This window comes from Giraffa tippelskirchi, chromosome 8 (genome assembly GCF_054371585.1).
Source record: "Giraffa tippelskirchi isolate mGirTip1 chromosome 8, T2T-mGirTip1v1.2.pri, whole genome shotgun sequence".
NCBI lineage: Eukaryota > Metazoa > Chordata > Mammalia > Artiodactyla > Giraffidae > Giraffa > Giraffa tippelskirchi.
The window spans coordinates 161,734,249-161,747,034 of NC_137282.1; the positions used below are offsets into that span (position 1 = coordinate 161,734,249).

The 12,786-nt window shown below is 50.7% G+C and overlaps 1 protein-coding gene and 1 long non-coding RNA gene across 5 annotated transcripts in view; one reads left to right on the forward strand and one right to left on the reverse strand.

The window, feature by feature from the left end:
* FARS2 (phenylalanyl-tRNA synthetase 2, mitochondrial) overlaps nt 1-12,786 on the reverse strand; it is a 289,117-nt gene that overhangs the window by 166,283 nt on the left and 110,048 nt on the right. The gene's annotated exons all lie outside the window — the stretch shown is intronic.
* On the forward strand, nt 71-6,803 carry LOC145517866 (uncharacterized). Its single transcript, XR_014062417.1, has 3 exons — nt 71-520; nt 3,232-3,483; nt 6,500-6,803. It is a non-coding gene; the product is annotated as an uncharacterized LOC145517866 (long non-coding RNA).

Consider the following 12,786-nt stretch of genomic DNA (forward strand, 5'->3'; position numbering starts at 1 on the left):
GCCCTTTATGACGCGTGCAGTGATGACTGTGTGTGGTCGTCAGACAGCATCACGGAGCAACCGCGCCCACAGAATCAGCTGTAGGCGCGGAGGTCAGCGGAAGCATTTAGGAGGTGCAATCGTAGACCGCAGCCCTCTTGACTCTTTGAGCCGCGACAGATGGGCTGGAAGAAGCCTGGGCACCTGATATACGTGGAACTGGTGCAAGGCTCTTCACGAGGAGCCGAGTAACCGCCTGGCGGCCGACAACCTTGGAGACAGAGCCACAGACTCCCGCTGAGCTTCACCCTCAAAGCCTGAGCACTCCAACCTCCGTTGTTTGGGGGAAGATGGCGTGGAGATGCGGGCAGCGTTCAGAAGAACCGTTAAAGCAAAGGTCAGAGTCTAATATACAAGCTGAAGACTGACTCCAGAGCTCGGGAAGAAACATTTGTCCCAGGACACCGCTAACCCTGATACCTACTTCCCAATGAAAGGACTTGAAGAAATTAGCCTCAGGCATGACAGATGCTGCCTCCAGGTGAGAATACCCGGCAGAGTGGACACGGACCTGAGGCCCCTCCAGCTGCCCTGCGGCCACGGGACAGCCGGGGTGTCTTTCCCTGGGTCAGTACCTCCTGAGCCCACCACATGGCCGACAGATAGCGCACATGGCCGACAGACAGCACACGTGGCCTCCCAGGGCTCAACCCACAGGACCAAGCATCCCTGTGATGCTGGGATCTAAAAACCTCAGGCTGGAACAGTCGAGTCAAACCACTCGGTGTCCAGACGGAAGATGAGACCCAGAGAGGTGCACCAGGCGTGGGTACAGTCTGCGAGGGGAGCAGAGAAGAGGAGCACGTGGAAGGCGGGAGGGGCGCCCGCCACCGGGGCGCCTGGGCCGAACCCAGCTCCATGCCCCCCATGGAAATGTGGGACCTGGGGCTGTCACCTTCTCCAGGGTGCCGGGGGGAGGGAACAGCAGCAGGAGTGCCCGATGGGTCGCTGTAAACACTAAAGAAGGTCTCCAGGGGTCTTTCTGCCTCGGTACCAGCCCAGAGTGCCGAACGCTCAGAACCCGTCAGCACTTCTAGAGCTGGTTGGTGCTGCTACTGCCCTGATTCTTTTATCCACCAAGTGTTAGGGATTGATCCTGATAAAGTCCGTTCCAGGACTAAGAGACACTGAATTACTGTGTCTAAGTTGCTTCCTGAGCCTGTCAGTCTAGATTCCTTGGTTCCTGAAATTTCAGCTCCCTGCCTAAGGGCCAGTCACTAACTCTTCCAGCCCCCTGCACAGAGGCCCCGCTTTCTAGATTCCAGCCATCAGCACTTCTTCACCCCATGTGCCTGGGGCAGAGACGCCACCTCTGGCCCCTGAGGCCGGGAAGGTCCCAGCAGACATCCGCTCCCCTCGCCCGTTTGGTGGCCCAGCGGCCCAGACCCACACACAGGGCTGCATGTCCCAGAGGGAAACGGGGAAACCTTGATGTGCAAACTGAAAAACAAAAAACCAGAACATCTCCTCTGTCTAAGCTCTGTTACTTCAGCCGAGCCCTTCCAGCACCTCACGCTAACTTCTCTAAATAATCACCAGCATCCCTGGATGTGAACAACCAGGATCCAGCCACTTCCTGTCTATTGGCATGGGGCCCTCCTGGGGTGCTAACAGTATGATGCGGTGTACACACACACACACCCCTCACGTGATCACTGATCATCTGGGATTACTAACGGTACTACCGTTATCAGCTGATATCAGCTGGTCATGACCATGACCTCTGATCCATGGGGACAGAGGCAGATCACTGCAGGAAAGGGCTGGCTCTCGGTGGCATGTTCACGCCATCACGTGATGGATACGGGGCTGACAGGTGCCCACGGGGAGTGGGTGTGAGAAGCCTGCAACCCCCAGGCTGGTCTCCTGACGTCCCGCTGGGCTCAGGGCTCCGGATGAAAGAAGACTCGCTGCCCAGCAGCAGGTCACACACGAGCCCTGAAGGCGCGCCAATCAACACAGTGTCGGCTGAGCTCCCTCATAAGCCGAACAATAACTGATGACACTTCTGATTGCGGGGCACCGTCCCCGGAGCGCTGACCTGGATCTCCACCCCATCGCCAAGCTCAACAAATGTTTAGCGTGGATTTTTCACACAGTTACTACAGGATGAGCACCAACGGGAACAGAAGGTTAAGTTGAGAACAAGTCAGAGGGATGACAGACAGGAAATTCAGGGCCCAGAGAGCTTCCCTTCACTGGGCAACGATTATCCAAATGTAGGGTCACACTTCATGAACGTCCTGCAAAAAGGATGATGACCCTTCTTCTAAATAAAGCTTCTAAAGGGAAGCTTTCTCAGAATGAATCATAACGCGCCGTAGCTGAGCTGCAGTATTAGCAGTGAGCTTGAGAGTGGCCAGGCCTGCAGCAGGACTTCAGAGTCACTGACTCTTCACCGCATCCTCGGGAGAGGTGAGCTCTTCTCTTCCCCATTCTACGGGCGCGTGAACAGAGGCTCGGAAACAGTCAACAACTCGTCTCGGGCCATCAGGCTAGTTAGCGGCAAAGTTAGGGTTTGACCAAATTCTAGAAGAGGGCTGCCCCCAGAGCTTTCCATGCTCTGGGGATACTCTGTCCTCCTGCCCCGTTCCGCTGCCATCAGGCCCGTGTGGCGACGGGGTACCTGGAATGTGGCTGACGTTAGTAGGAACTGAAATTCAATTTTCATTCAAGTGTCCGTGGCCCCAGGCAGCGAGCGGCTACCATGCCAGACTGGACCGAGCAGGTCAGGAGCAGGGGTCATGCAATTTGGCTGGGGTCTGCTTCCGTATAATCAAGAGCTAAGAACGTGCTTTATATTTTTAAAAGTTTTTTACAAAAGAAGCAGCAGCAACAGAGACAGCATGTAACCCACAAAACCTACAGCGTTGACGCCCTGGCCCTTTCCAGGACAAGTCAGTGGTCCCTAGCCCCGAGCTGCCCTCTCAACCACAGTCACTGCCCCAGGAAAAGAGACTGCAAACCCGCTTCCCAGTTTAAATCTTAACAGGGTGAGGACGACATTAAAAATCACATCACGTGAGCACTTTCTATTTCCATTCTGGTGTGTAAGTGATCTGAGCCTGAGCAAAGGCAAAGATGCTGACCAAGATCTGGCCTGATTAATTTCTGCACAGTCAGCCACCAAAATAATGCCTCGCGTTTACAGACAGCCTCTGCATTCGTTATCTTGTGTTTTATTGAAAACAGGCTCCGGAGTGAGGATGCCCATTTCATAGAGGAGAACACGGAAACACATAACGGGACCCAGTGCTGCCTCCAAGACGCGGTAGTTCCAAGTCTACGAACCAAGACGCTGGGAGAAGCTGCAGAAGATGCCTCGGGATGAGCACCCCTTTGCGCTGGGCCCGCGGACTGCCCCCCGATTCTCCTGGGGGGGCTGTTCAAGCCTTTGGTGTTTCGTACCCTTTCCCTGTGCTCTACATGGAGCCATCTGACAAGGTAGCTGACAGCTTCATGTGGTTCCTTTACTTTAAGCTAATTAGAACCGAATGATACTAAAAATCTAGTTCCTCAGTTACATTCAGGTGCAGCTTCAGCTTAAGGCCACATGTGGTCAGTGGCCACCATACTGGACAGGATGGAGGACATTCCCGTTAGCGCTGAAAGTTCTGGTCGACAGTGTTGTGGTCTGAACCCTTTATTCGCACAACCCTGGCCAAGTGGACATGAGATGCAGGGGACCGTGCTTCCTCCGACTCCTGACAGCTCCCACGGCCCAGGGCCACCACCCCAGGGACCACCCCAGTGACTTCCAGCAGTGACTCACCCTTCACGGCCCCACACGCTGAACTCCCCGGGATCACTTCCTGAACGCTTCCCTCCACAGGTCCCCTTCGCTCATCTCACAACTGAGTCACTTACTCATGTGCCAGGAAGTTTTACTCGACAACATAAACCACCAAACCAGCAGGACTCTACATACGTTGCTCAAGTTACTTCATTTATCGCACCAACAGCCCAGCTCGGTTAAACGGTACTTCATCAAACCCAAGCCACCACTGACTGTAAGATCCCACTGCAGGTTTTATTCGGAGAAGGCAATGGCACCCACTCCAGTACTCATGCCTGGAAAATCCCATGGGGGAGGAGCCTGGTAGGCTGCAGTCCATGGGGTCACTAAGAGTCGGACACGACTGAGCGACTTCACTTTCACTTTTCACTTTCATGCGTTGGAGAAGGAAATGGCAACCCACTCCAGTGTTCTTGCCTGGAGAATCCCAGGGATGGGGGAGCCTGGTGGGCTGCCGTCTGTGGGGTCGCACAGAGTTGGACACGACTGAAGGGACTTAGCAGCAGCAGCAGGTTTTATTTACCATTAGGAAATGCTGCCACAATAATCGAGAGATGATACTGGTTGTAAGACAAATACTGACTTCAGAAATACAAAAATGAGGAGGAAAAAACCGTCTAGAATTTTTGAAAATGTGGTATTTATCTCCCATCTGATTCCAAAAAAGATTTAAGTTAACAGGCCTTTAAGACAGATGGGATTATTCACATTTACCAATTAAAGAAATGGAGGTTTATCAACACCATTCTTCCGGATTCCATATGTATATGTTGATATACAATTATTTGTTTTCCTCTTTCTGACTTACACTTTACCCTGTATAACAGCCTCTAGGTTCATCCACCTCACTAGAATTTACTCAAATTCATTCTTTTTATGGCTGAGTAATATTCTGTTGTGGGTCTTCCCCCAGTGACTCAGAGGTAAACAATCTGCCTTCAGTGCAGGAGACAAAGGAGACAGAGGTTCAATCCCTGGGTGGGGAAGATCCCCTGGAGGCGGGCATGGCACCCCACTCGAGTGTTCTTGCCTGGAGAATCCCATGGACGGAGGAGCCTGGTGGGCTCCAGTCTACAGGGTGGCAAAGAGACACGACTGAGGGACTGAGCACAGAGCACAGAGCACAGAGCTCTGCTGTGTGTCTGCACCACGTGCTCTTACCCAAGGAACGGAGACACAAAGGTAGAGAAGGACCTGTGGACCCAGCGGGAGAGAGTGGGACGAACAGAGAGAGTAGTATTCACATATATGCACCAGCGTGTGTAAAATGGACAGCTGGCGAGAAGCTGTGTGTAACACAGGGAACCCAGGCTGGCTCTGTGATGACCTGGAGGGGTGAGACGGGGTGAGGCAGAGGGGGGGTGTGGCAGGAGGCTCAACAAGGACGGGATACATGTATAATTATGGCTGGTTTGCATTGTATGGCAGAAACCAACACAACATTATAAAAGTTACAAAACAAAAAATAAAATAAGTAAAATTAGATTGTGGTTGCACAACCCTATGCATATGCTACAGAGTTGTACACGTTACATGGTGAATTGCACGGAATGTGAATTACATCTCATTTTAAAAAAAAGAAAAAGAAATGGAGGCTCCTAAGGAAGACAGTCTGGGTTTCCTTGGCCCCCTCCCTCTCTACGTCCTGAGGCTCCCTCCTCCCTCTCGAGTAGGACCTTCGATCCAGAACGCGGTGTGACCTCGTTCACGCTGGGAGGGAAGTTGCAAGGACAGTCTTCCAGGAGAGGCCATGAATTCCTGCCCTTCTCACACTCGGACCAGAGGAGCAGGAGGCCAGCCCTGAGGGCTGCATCTCCAGGTGGGGAAATGCAGGAAGGTGAGGGCGACCGGGGAGCGAGTCTGGAAGCAGGGGAGTGTTTTCGAGACAGCCCGCCACACCATGATGTGCACCAACACACTCAAATATTCCCAGTGGAAGATGACCGCGCATGCTGAGGCAACCATGAGAAACGTAAGAGGAGGTCCTGGACCAGCCGCGCCGCTAACACAGCAGGCAAGGCCGGGGCTCTGACAGGCGGCGGAGCTGCTGGATGGAGGCTGCATCACGGTTTCACTGTCTGTCTGTTTTTTTTTGCCACATGTGGAATCTTAATTCCCCAACCAGGGATTGAGCCTGTACCCTCTGCACTGGCAGACAGGGTCTCGACCGTGGGCCACCAGCAAAGTCCAGCTTAGCTTTCTTTTGAAGAGTCACCTGAGTGGGTGCATACTCTGGCTACTGATGACCAATGATCAGAGTCCCCTTCCCATCCTGAGGCTGAACAGTAAAGAGCTCAGGGCGGGGCTCAAGCAAGAGGAAGAAGGGAAAGAAACCGAGGTCGTAATTACAGCTGGCACCCTGCTTGCGACTGACAGCTTGCGGTGCCCCAGGCCTTTTATTCCCCCTCAGACAGCAGGCAGCCTTAACGAGCTAATGTAATAAAGAGGGGCTGGGGCTGGACGCTTTGTGAAGCTGGCACTTCCCTCCCCTGTGACTGCCCCCTCCCCCCGGCTTATTAGCAACGAGGCCTGGCACGGCCACCACGTCACCAGGTGGCACCCGGGCAATGCACGCAGGGCTCCCCCGGGCTCTGGAGGCAGGTGGTACCCGACCCAAACAGAGATGACAGGGACATGCTGATGCCAGAACATTTTTCTTTCCAGGGCCAAGAGATGGAACTGAAAGGGAGGTGTAAGACGTGCAGAGAGGCCTGACTGCCTTTTCCTGCTGCCAGGAAATGCCATGCCGCAGGCTACCTGCAGAGGAGAATTTTTTAAAGAGTGCTTTCATTTTTAATTTTGCAAAATGGATTCAACCAACAGACTAGCACATGCACACACTCACCACAGTGTTTGCGGTTTTTCAATCCTCTATAGAGGCTGCAGGAGTCTACAGAAGCATCAAAAAAATAATTCAAATTCACCATATAGTTAAACCTGTTTAAAGAATAAAGACTTCAATCACTAAGACGATACTGATTTGGTAGCTTTGTTTTAGGTAAAAGTGGCAGCAGAGACTGTAATTTCAGGATGGGGGGGTGGCAGAGAGTCAGGAAGAGCGAACCAAGGGCGGGGCTTTTTCTAGATTGTTAACAATCTCTGAAGATCTCTTCTGAAGTAGTGTCATTTCTTTGCGTCGAAGGATTTTATCCCAAAGTTCTGTATCTCACCTTGCAATGAAATATTTTTACTTAACGCATTGAAACAGACACACCACTTGGTAATCTCTGAGTTCTGGGGTATCTCAGGCAAGGGAGAGGATTCACTGCAATGACCCACACGACCTCTCAGCGCTAATGCTTTTCTGGAACAACACACGCTGCTTCCATCACATCGTCGACATTTTTCACCAGCTTTATCATCGTGGTATCTGCTCATACGTGATCCCATGGACTGTAGTCCACTGGGCTCCTCTGTCCATGGGACTCTCCAAGCAAGAATACTGGAGTGAGTAGCCATTCCCTTCTGCAGGGGATTTTCCTGACCCAGGGATCAAACCTGGGTCTCCAGCATTGCAGGTAGATTCTTTCACCATCTGAGCCACCAGGGAAGCTTCTTATCATAAGTTAACTCACACTGAATTTGTGACAAATTACATCTTCCACGTCTCCTCATGCTAGAGCTGTACAATTCTTTTTTTTTTTTTAAAACCTATCTTAAAGGCTTTCTACTTATCTTTCCCATTTTTCACCCTGTTATTTTGAGCACATCATTTTAGACTATCAAGATTTTCTTGACTCAAGATCAAGTCACTAATCATATCAGCTGTTGCTCCCAGCCTATGTCAACTGCTGACTTGATAAACACATCTTTATCAAAGTCGCTGGTAAAAAGCATGAGCAAAACAAGTCTGAAGGCAGAGGCTTCACTATATTGGCCTGGCTCCACTGTAGATATTCCTGCAGGTCCACAGTAAGCTGATAGTCCACACCTGGAAAGATCTATCCATATAAATTTGAATCTAGGTAAAGCTCAACCCACTGTTCTCCATGGCACTCACAAGGGCCACTGGGGACATTTTACCGCATGCCTTGGCTACCCACACATACAGTGTCCCTCGTGGTCTCTGCCGTTAGACGGGTGTGAGCACTAAGGTCAGCGGGAGGGGCCGAGTTTTCGGCCGAGTCCAGCAGCACCAAGGCCTGGACAACCTGGTCCCAGCCATGGAGACGTCCCCAACCCAAACAACAATTAATAATCATATCCTCCTTTCACCCAGAACTTCACCCTCTCTACGTCAGGGGATGATAATCAGATGGCTTATATACCCTGTTTTTGCATAATGGTGGATTAAAAACCTGAGGTTAAGTCAGCAGAAATAAATTAAATGCAAAACCTGAACTCAACTTTTAAAAAACATGCCTCAAACAGTGAAAGCCTAAAATATGAGCCCTTGGCAACGCCCCTTCACCGCCTGCTTGAACTGCTCTCCCGGGAAGGGGCCCTGAACCAGGTCTTGGGGGGCCCGTCCCCAGAGCCACCAGGAGATGCTGTGAGCCTGGATTTGTGGTCTGTCTTCCAGGTGCTTCACTCGCTGTCCTGTGAACAGAGGGAGGGGCCTGGAGCCCCCCGCTGGAGGCAGGGCTTCCTTCTACATGAGCCATTTCTTGTCCTTTAGTCTCCTGGCCCCTCTTTTAGGGGTGGGTGTGGGGGCCTTGGCTGCTACAGACAAGGAAACTCAATAGTGTGTGTGTGTGTGTGTGCGTGTGCGTGTGCGCGTGCGCGCGTGCGTGCGTGTGTGCGCGCACGCATGCGTGTGCCTCTTGCGTGTGCTTGCTCTCTACAGTGAGGAGGGAGATTTAAGAGACCAGACACCGACCGGTCCCTGGTCCTCCCAACCATCCTTCCCGGCCCTGTTCCTCAGGAGCGGAGGCTGCACTAGGACGGGTGGATCATGATGGCAAGCTGATGCCCACCTGAGGTTACCAGACCCAGGTGTAGCCGTGTAGGTGTCGGCTTAACTGTTTTAAAACTGTTAAGTTAACCTTTAAAATTAAGTTGTAAGAGAGTCAACGCTATGAGCTCAAACCAGAATGATGTTTTCTTTACTATTCTGGAATTTTATATAAAGGACACCATCTGAACCGGGTCGCTACACAGGGCTTTGGCAGTTGCTTTATTATGCAGAGACTTGGGCTGTAACAGCATTTGCTACAAGAGGCGATGACTTTTCTAGAGAGAATTGCAAAAGCAGAACGGAGGGAAGCACTTCCTGCTGAGTTATCAAGGGTCAGCGTGGCTGTGCGCAGTCAGGGGAGGGAACACAAGCAGGGAGCCCTGGCCGGGGTCCACGGCAGTGAGCCACTTAGGGCCGGGGTGTAGGGAGGGCAACTACAGGCTGGGAAACAGGTCAACAGTAAAGAGCGGCCGCCTGAATGAGAAAGAGCTGGTCCTGCAAATCCCGGGGGGAAGAGTGTTGGAGGCAAGGACAGCAACATCAGGCACCCGGATGTTCACAACAGCCAAGACAGCCAAACAACCTAAATGTCCAGCGACAGAGGGATGGATAAAGAAGATGAGGTGTATAATACGATGGAGTACTACTCAGCCATTAAAAGGAACAAACTGCTGCCACTTGCAGCCACATGGATGGACCTACAGATTCTCATACTAAGTAAAGTACGTCAGAAAGAGAATGACAAATACCACATGATATCACGTACGTGTGGAATCTAAAATATGAAACAAATGAACCTATCTGTGAGGCTGAAATAGAACAAGAAACATAGACAGCGGATAAGTGGTTGCCAAGAAGGAAGGGCCTAGAGGGCGGGATGAAGAGGGAGCTTGAGGTTAGCAGATATAAGCTTTTACATCCAGAACAGGCATGTAATGCCCGGGGAGAAGTCATTTCTCCCACCTGCTAAGAATCGTATCACTTTGTCCAGTTTTCCTCTGAAGGCACTTGTCAACCTCTACCTTGCATATGGCTTTTTGGAATGAGATTACAGAAACGAGATGGCAGCTCGAGAAGTGTGCAGTTACTCTAGTTTGGTAATGATGAGGAATATTTCACGAATGAAGTGTTCTTCTACTTTTATATTAATTCCTGGCAGAACTGAAGGGCTATTAGGAGGCTGACAGGGAAGGATCCTAAGGTTCCCAAATGGTCCACAGCGAGACTGGGTTTCTTGGTTGATGCTGTAAAAAGTGCTGATGCCAGTGATCAGGGAAGCTGTCTTCCAAGGGCGTCTAACAGAACGGCACCTGTGCTGTGCCATCCACGCAGTAGGATCTTTGCTGATTATCTTCTTGTACACGGCTGCCCATGCTACACAAAGACCCTTCGTCTTTACAGGCCTGGGTAGATTAGGCAAAAAAAAAAAAAAAGCAAGTAACAAAGATAATGGAATTCTCCAGGCAAGAATACTGGAGTGGGTAGCCACTCCCTTCTCCGGGGGGTCTGGAGGGACCGATCCAGGATTCGAATACACATCTCCTGCATTGCAGGCAGATTCTTTACCGTCTGAGCCACTAGGGGAAGCCCTATAATCTACTTTAGCCTGCAAATTAAAAACTGAGTTGCCGGCTTCCCTGATGGTGCAGTGGTTAAGAATCTGCCTGGCAATGCAAGGGTTCAATCCCTGGTGCGGGAAGATCCTGCATGCCTTGGAGCAAGTAAGCCTGTGTGCTACGACTACCTGAGCTCCTGAACCCTGGAGCCCGTGGTCCGCAACTAGAGAAGCCGCTGCGATAAGAAGCCTGCGCAGCGCAATGGAAGAAGCCCCCGCTCACCGCAACGAGAGAAAGCCTGGACACAGCAACGAAAACCCACCATGGTCAAAAAATAAAATAAGTAAATAAATCTTAAAAAAATAAAAATATAAAAAAAAGCACTGAGTCTTCTGCAAAATTCACTTTAAACAAGCGATGGACTGAAGAAGCCGAAGGAAGACTGAAAGAAGCAGCAGCGTGTCTGCACGTGTGATCCCTGTCTTCCGGAGCCTTAGGTGCCTTGTCATGAACGAGGAGTGGGATATTCCTAACTTACATGAATGTGCAACGGACATCAGTTACAAAGCACGAGGCTCTGCTCATGTCGGTTTGTGTCACCAGCCCCTTGGCATTGCTTAAATGCAATTTCTGCATTGTTAAATGCAGAAATATGAGTCCTACCAGAAGTAACATCTAAAACAAAATATAAAAATAGTACCCACTAGTTAAAAATAATGCCACATACGAACACATCTATGGGCTACAAGCGTTACCTTTTGATGCTGTACATATGTCGGCAGTATATGCAAATGTTAACATTATTAACACAAAACTCTGTATGTGTCAAATCTGTATTTGTATTTGACAAATTTATCTGTGCTCCTCTCATTTAGCAAGAGCGTGCGCCTGCGTGTGTGTGCTCTTAATTCTCCCACCCAAACAAACAAGCAGATTGACATCACAAGGCTTCTTTTTCACTGAGGCAGAATATCGAGCAAACAAATATTTATTCTGGGTTACTCAGCTGTGATACATAAGGGGATTCCTGACATGCTACGTCTGGTGCCTGCTTAGCTTTTACGAGATAATTGCATCTCCGATCACCTAGGACATCGCCTTAAATGCAGAGACCTGATTTTAAAATTTAAAAAACATGGAATGGGCAGGATTTAATCAGTCATGCCTCCATAAAATCACGGGGAGATATAAATAAATGGGCAATAGAAAGGTGCAATAAAGCAGGATTAATCAAACTGTGATTAATTCGGGATCAGATGGACCTTGGTGCCAGCTACACCGGGCCCCTTGTGTGGCCCTTATTCCCTCCTGCTCCTCCTCCCAGGCCTTCCTCCTCCTTCCCCTCTGCTCTCACCCCAAGGGCACCCTCCTCCTCTGTGGATAAACCTGCGGGAGAGTTAATTGTCACATACACGGGTTTAATCACACTGCCCATCACATCTGGGGGCCCTGCCGGTAGCGATCCGTGACTAATTGTTGTGGTAATTTTTCAATCATTAACAGCAGCACATATGCTGCAGACAAATCCCAAGGTGCCTGCTAAACCCCGGTGACAAGCGGCTCGCGGGCTCCAGGAGGGCCGGCACGTGCCTGGCCCCCGCCCCCCAAACCCCATCAGTCACGCACCGTCATTAGTACACATCGAGCCCCAGGATGTGTCCGGCTGCCAGGAGGCCCCAGGGGCCCAAGTGTGCCCATCTATTGTTTGAAAGAGGAAGGGGAAGACTGGTGGGGGGAGGGGGGAGGAAATTAAAACTCCACGTGGGACAAGTGGCCCAGGGCCTATTCTAAATTCCGCTGTTTCTCATTCACTTCGAGCGGGCTCCAGCCAGTGGTCTTTCTTGGAGTTTCTGCAGCAGGAGCTGTTTCCATGACAACCACGGTGCTCACTGAGGCTCACGAGGCAGCTTCCTGGGGCTCAATTCTCTGGCGTGCGGGGGTGCCGGACGGGGCCCCGTGCGCACTGGTGGGACCACCCTGCGCTGGGGGACGGTCCCGCTGACTGAAGCTGGCTCTGATCGTCGCAGCATGTGAGCCCACAGGAGCCCTCGGGGTCTGAGCTGCCCGCACGGGTTCCGCGAACGCTATTTAGTTTTCATTTCCCCTTTCTAAGGCTCTTTGTCGGCTAAGAGCAAAGGGCCACTGGAATAACTATCTTAGAAAACAAAGACTCAATTTAAAATAGACAGTAGAACAGGGCATTCTACTCAGTATTCGGTAATAACCTACGTGAGGAAACAATCTGAAACGAATGCAAAGAAATGGAGATATGTGAAAAAGATACATATATCTCTCTCCATTCTGTGGACCGGGAGGCCTGGCGTGCCACAGTCCATGGGGTCGCAGAGCGCCGGACACGACTGAGCGACTGAACTCAACTGATTCTTTTTCAGATTCAGTTATACATATAACTGAATCACTTTGCTGTACGCTTGAAACTAAGACAACATTGTAAATCAACTATCCTCCAATATAAAATAAAATTTAAATTAAACTTT